Source organism: Macrotis lagotis, chromosome X, assembly GCF_037893015.1.
Source record: "Macrotis lagotis isolate mMagLag1 chromosome X, bilby.v1.9.chrom.fasta, whole genome shotgun sequence".
Classification (NCBI taxonomy): domain Eukaryota; kingdom Metazoa; phylum Chordata; class Mammalia; order Peramelemorphia; family Peramelidae; genus Macrotis; species Macrotis lagotis.
Genome location: NC_133666.1, coordinates 3,820,451 through 3,827,298, shown reverse-complemented (window position 1 = coordinate 3,827,298; position 6,848 = coordinate 3,820,451). Strand labels below are relative to the sequence as shown.

Sequence of the window (6,848 nt, the reverse complement as noted above, 5' to 3'; positions counted from 1 at the left end):
CCAGAGCCATCTGGGCCCAGTGGCCAGCTAGGAACTAGTAATGACTGCAGATGGCTCTGGATGTGAGGCAATCAGAGTGAAGTGACTTGCCCAGGGTCACACAGCTAGTAAGAGTCAAGTATCTGAGATTGGATTTGTACTCAGTTTCTACTGACTCCAGGGTTGGTGCTCTACCCACTGTGCCACCTAGCTACCACTATGCTATTGGGAGGGAAAGGAAGATATTTCACATGTATGAGGGAGTCTGATGCAAGATGGAATGTTAAAGGAACTATCTTATCTATATACAACAGATGGGATGGTTGATATAACACATGAACAAGGAAAGATGATTCAAGAGACAATCTAATAGGAACAGTCTAATTGGATGATGGAGAAGGAATGGGTTATTCATGTGTACATTTGAAAAATCGAATTGAGAGTGGTGGTGATAAGAAATTTTTCTCAAGTACCAATATGTCTTATTAAAGATAAAATGGAACAGAAATAATCTAGTGATGAGAGGAGAAATTATATATGCACAAAGTTATTTATTTCAAGATAAAATGCAATGGTAATAATCTACTTGTTACTCTACTTGGAAAGGGGAGAGAGGACATTACTCATGCTCAAGCAACTCTAGATCCAAAAGAGAGAAGTCTACTTGGGGGGAAGGGTTGGAATCAAGGTTGGAGAGAAAATATTACACATATACAAGGGAGGATCAAGTTATAATATAATAAGAAAAATCTCCCTAGGGTTGGGGGGTGATGTTACACATGCACAAGGAAAAGTAATCCGAGATAGAATTTAAAAGGAACACTCTATTTGGGGGGGGGGGCAAAGAAGGGGAGTTACAATATCTCTACACATGGATGTGTGATCTAGGAAAGAATACTATTCGACCAATGTGTTTGGAGTGGAGAAGGGAGATATATTAGTCATGAATTACAAAGTGTGATACCTGATAGAATATATATATATATATATATATATATATATATATATATATATATATATGTGTGTGTATATTTATGCAAGGCAGTGGGGTTAAGTGGCTTGCCCAAGGTCACACAGTTAAGTAATTATTAAGTTTCTGAGGCCAGATTTAAATTCAGATCCTCCTGACTCCAGGGTCAGTCACCTAGCTGCCCCCTCTCATAGAATATTAAAGAAATAAGAAATTAGGGTTTGAAATGTAATTTATTAGTAAAAGTCTACTGAGTTGGAGGGAGAATGACATGACATATAGAAATCGACAATAATCATCTACTTGGGGCCAGAGAAATGGGGTAGATATGACAGGGCTCATGGAAATGGGAAACAACTTAGAATGTCACAGGAATAATCTATGATCCTAGGCATGTGGGGATTATTTATGACTCGTGTATAAGAAAGAAAGAAGCAAGAGAAAATAAAAAAGGGATAAATCTACTCTATGGATTTGTTTGTGGAAGGAGATGTGATATTTCCAAGCAAGCAAGATCCAAAATAGTGTGTTGTGATAGTAGAGAACTATTGGCTTGATGCGTGAATGGGACAATGGAGGGGACATAGAACATGTGAACAAGGAAGTCTGATTGGAGCTATGAGATAACAGCAACTTCCTACTAGTTGGGAGTACAAAGAATTTGGATCCAAAATAGAATGTAGCATTAGCATCTAGTGGGCCAGGGGTGGGGCAGACCTAAGAGGAGCTCAAGGAATTGTGATCCAAAACAGAGTGTGAAGGGAACAGTCACCTGAGTGTGTGTGTGGGAGGGGGGGATGTGAAGTCAGTTGAGGGACATGAAACATGAACAAGGTTGAGCTAAGAGAGAACGCAAGAGAACGCAAATCTACATGAGGAGGGAGGGCGGAATGACATGACACACATACAGGGAAGTTTGATTCTAAAAACAATCTAGGGGATGGGAGGTGTGATACATAAATATGGAAGTGTGATTCAAGATAGAATCTGATAGAAGCAATATATGGGGGGGTAGTTGTAGATATAACTCATTCATATGGAAGTATGAGCTCAAACTGAATGTGAAAGAAATAATCTGCTAGGAATATTTGCATGAGTACAAATGTGTCTATATGCATGCTTGTGTCTATGGGCTGGGGGTGGGGTGGGGTGGAGGAAATTGTACTCACATAAGGAAGTCTGATACAAGATAGAATGTGATGGAGAAAATCTGCTGGGGCAGGGGGAGGTGGGGCACTTGCACAAGGAATTCTGGTCCAAAATAGAATGTGCCTGGAAAAATTCCTGGGTGTGGGTAGATGTGACAGGTGGACGGACAATTCTGGTCCAAAATAGAGCGTGACAAGAGCATCTACTAGGTGGGGGTGACATGATGCATGTGACATATCCCCAAGAAAGTGGGATCCAAGTTAGACAGTGCAGGAATAATCTACTGATATGCTTGTGCAGAAAGGAGACATGGGCCATATGCTCAAGTAAGTGGGATGCAAGAAAGAGTAATAAGAAATAATCTGGGGGGCTCCATTTGTGTGGGGTGGGAGTTGAGGGAGGGAGAGGTGATATAACATAATCAAGAAGTATGACAGGAAGAATAAATTAGTTTTGCTCCTTTCCAATGGGTGGACATGCAACACTTGTACATTTGTATAAGGAAACATGATACAAGATAGAATGTGACAGGAATAATCCATTGGCTGGAAGGGGCGGGGGGGGGGGGGAGATGACATTTAGAGTCTGACATGAACAATCTACTGGGGGAGAGAGGGGAATTTATGACACATGCACAAGGAAATGTAATCCAAGTGGAATAGTACAGGAATAAGCTCCTGGATGTAGGGGGTGGAGTGAAACTACATATGACTGGTGAACAAAGAAGTGGTGATACCCAAGTGACCTAAGATGGAATGAGACAAGAACAATCTACTGGGGGAGGGGGAGCAAGGGAGAGACAAGATGGTTGTCAGTCAAGGAGAGAGAACACAAGCAATTGTGAGTAAAAATGGAATGTGATAACAGAAATCACATTCTATGTAGACAGGTGCGGATGAGATTCATAACAGACATTGAAAACGTGATCTTAGAGAGATTGTGACATGAGGGAATTGGAGAGAGAGGTGATCTGACACAGGAACAAATAGAGTCTAAGAAAAAAATGCAAAGGAAAAAACTATTTGGAGAAGTGGGGGAGCTGTTACAAAGCCACAGGTAAATGTGATCTACTACAGAATGTGAGAGGAACAATACATTTGAAGGGTGGGGTATGACCCAGATACAAGGCAATCTGGTCCATGAAAAGCACACTGCTGGAAAAAAAATCTATGGGGGAGATAATGAGATGGGAAAAATATTCACACATTCACAAGGAAATTAGATCTAAAATGGAATGTAATGAGGATAATATACTCACGGGGAAAAGCAGAAATATTACATCTTGCTTATTAATTGCAATGTAATAATGATTATATTCAATAAAGGGCTATTGAAAAAAATTAAATCCCTTGGAGACTAACTTAATCCTTATAAATAGGTGAGTCAAAGGAATAAACCAAAATTTCTTCAATAAAAATAACAGTGAGACAACTTACCAAAATATGTGGGTCGTAGTCAAAGCAGTCCTGAGGGGAAAATTTCTATTTCTGAGATTTGAATCACTAAAAGAGAGAAAAAAACAGATTAACATGTTGGGCATGTAACTAAAAAACACTGGAAACCAAAAACTTGAAACACAATTAAATACTAAAATAGAAATCCTGCATTTATGAAAGAGAGTGACAAAAAGGGAAAAAATTGAATTAATAAATAAAACTAGGGAGAAACTTTTAAAACCCCCAAATAGTATCAAAAATGAAAAATGTGATTCACAGTCAATGAAGAAGAAATAAAGAAAATTAGTTACAAATAGTCCCTCCATTTTTATATCATTAAAATGGCTAAGTGAAAAGGATGACTTCTTGCAAAAATATGAACTGTCCAGATAACAGAACAAGAAATAGAGTCACTTAAAGTGTGAAATGTCAATGCTTTAATCATAAAAAGCATCCAGTGAAACAGGTCAGTTCAAGGCACACTTTTCTTCTCTGTACCCCTATTTCTCCCTGTGGTTCCCCATGTATTTCTCTTAATTGAATATATATATATATATATATATATATATATATATATATATATATATATGTTTATATTTGCTGTTTCCTTGTCTGAGAGTTGGACTACCAATCCTGCCTTGGTTACATTTGCTGAAGCACAAAATCAATTTTGCTCCAACCCCTTCATATTGTGTTTCTTTCTGTTTCAAGTGTATAACTTGTAGGACCAATAGAGCCCTGCACGTGGAGTCAGGAAGACCCTAAGTTGAATCCTGCCTGAGACAATATGAAACCCTGAGCAAGTCACACAACTAAGCACCTACAAAGAGAAAAAGATCCCCATGTGCAAAAATATAGTGTTTGGTGCAGTGAGTAGAACACTGGCCCTGGAGTCAGGAGTACCTGAGTTCAAATCCAGCCTTGGACACTTAATAATTACCTAGCTATGTGACCTTGGGCAAGCCACTTAACCCCATTTGCCTTGCAAAAATAAAATAAAATAAAATAAAAACCTAAAAAAATAAAAAAAATAGTGTGTTGTGGCAAAGAACTGAACATTGAAGGGATGCCCATCCATTGAGGAATGAATGAACAAGCTAGGATATATGAATGTAATAGAGTACTATTGTTCTGTAAGAAATCATGAACAGACACATTTCAAGAAAAACTTGGGAAGACTTACATGAGCTGATACAAAGTGAAGTGAGCAGAGCCAGAACATTGTACACAGTAAGAGCAATGCTATATGATGAATTGTGAATGTCTTAGCAATTCTCAGCTAGGTAATGATCCAAGACAATTCCAAAGGACTCAGGATGGAAAATGCTATCCAACTCCAGAGAAAGATCTGTTTGGGTCTGCATGAAGATCAAAGCATACTTTTTTCACTTTATTTTTTTGTGGTTTTTCCTTTTGCAAATTGTCATTGTTTTGCAAACTTTCTTCTTTTACAACATGACTGATATGGAAATTGGTTTTATATGATTGCATATATGTGTCTATGCAATCATATAAATATATAAATATTATATATATATATATTATATATATAATATATATATATATATGCATGCTATATCAAATTGTTAATCATTGGCCTTGCAGCCAGGTAAGCTGAAGTGCCAGGTTGGTAATCAGAATGCCGTTATGCTGGAAGGGGCAAGGCTGAATTGAGTCGGGACTGGTATGCTGTTCACTTGGTGAGGGTAGGCATAGGAATGATACTGTTATTCATTCAAACATGAAACCAGATGAAATGCCTATGATTAACCCAGAATACTGTAACATTTTCTCCAGTGTTTTCTCAACACACTGAGGTGACAGTATGGTTTTGAGGCCTCTTTGTACCATAGATGTTAAACAGAGAATTTTTTTCCTTTATTTGCTTTTTTTGTTTGTTTTGCTAGGCAATGGGGTTAAGTGGCTTGCCCAAGGCCACACAGCTAGGTAACTATCAAGTGTCTGAGACCAGATTTGAACCCAGGTACTGCTGACTCCAGGGTCGGTGCTTTGTCCACTATGCCACCTAGCCACCCCTGCTTTTTTCTTCTTAAAGATTTTATTTACTTTGAGTTTTACAATTTTTCCCCTAATCTTACTTCCCCCCCCCCAGAAGTCAATTTGCCAGTCTTTCTATTGTTTCCATGTTGTACATTGATTGAAATTGAGTGTGATGAGAGAGAAATCAGATCCTTAAGGAAGAAAATTGAAGTATAAGAGCAAGATCAGAAAATAAGATAGCAGTTTTTTTTTTTCTAAATTAAAAGTAATAGTCCTTGGTCTTTGTTCAAATTCCACAGTTCTTTTTTTGGATACAGATGTAAACAGAGAATTTTTTTAAAATTAACTTGGTCAGCTGACAGAAACTGGAGAGGTCAGCTCTGAGCAATTTATGAGATCATTTGAGCTAATGGGGAAATCAAGAATTTGTTTTTTACAGTTGTAGGTGTTACTATAGAACTGATTGTTGCTGAATCTACTTTGATAAAAGAACATAAATTTGTCCATGTACAGAGTGAAAGAGTAGGTGTTGTGAGTAATGAATGCAGAGGAAACCAACTGGAAAAACTGTTATTGTTAATTCTCACTCTGCTAAGTAAAAAAACATAACTGCTATGAAATTAGCCTTGAATGCCTGCCACAAAATGTTGGTTTCTATAAAAATTTTACATATCCCATATCTGAAGAAAACTACATGTAATGATAACAAGAATCATTTTTAGAATGAAAGCAATTTACTGCAGTTAGGTCAATCTTTTAGAAAATCAACGTTATTTTTTTAGTTCCAAAGCCATTGACATCCCCTTCCTCCCATAAAATTTAGGATAAAAATTTTAGTCCACAAGTTTGGCATATTATTAGAAAATTAAATTAGATTGGTTGAATGTACATAGTATTAGACTATAAAAGAATGTAATGAAGGAGATAACTTTTAAATAAAAGAAGATACTTTTAACTTGAAAATGTTCCTGAATTTATCAAAAGTTGGATTTTATTTCTTTGCAATCAAAGTATATAGAGTATCCGTTTACTATCTTATATCTTATCCAAAAAAACCAGATTGTGTAAGAGAATGTCCTGCAGTATACAAAAATTATTAGATAACTAGTTTCTTTAGTTATATCAAAAACTAATACTGACATGAATTTTATTGCAGATTAACTTCTTAATTTTAAATAAACTAGCCATTATAACTCATTGGACACAGATATTTGGGGGAACTAATAATAACAATAATAATAATATTGGCAAATATCAGATTAGACTTTTAAAAATAAAAACCTTCCACTTGAAGTATATCAATTTGATGAAAA

General features: G+C 36.6%; 1 pseudogene; it reads left to right on the top strand.

The window, feature by feature from the left end:
- The first annotated feature begins 5,173 nt into the window (after positions 1 to 5,173).
- Positions 5,174 to 6,235, top strand: LOC141497446 (glucosamine 6-phosphate N-acetyltransferase pseudogene; annotated as a pseudogene).
- Positions 6,236 to 6,848: the final 613 nt, after the last annotated feature.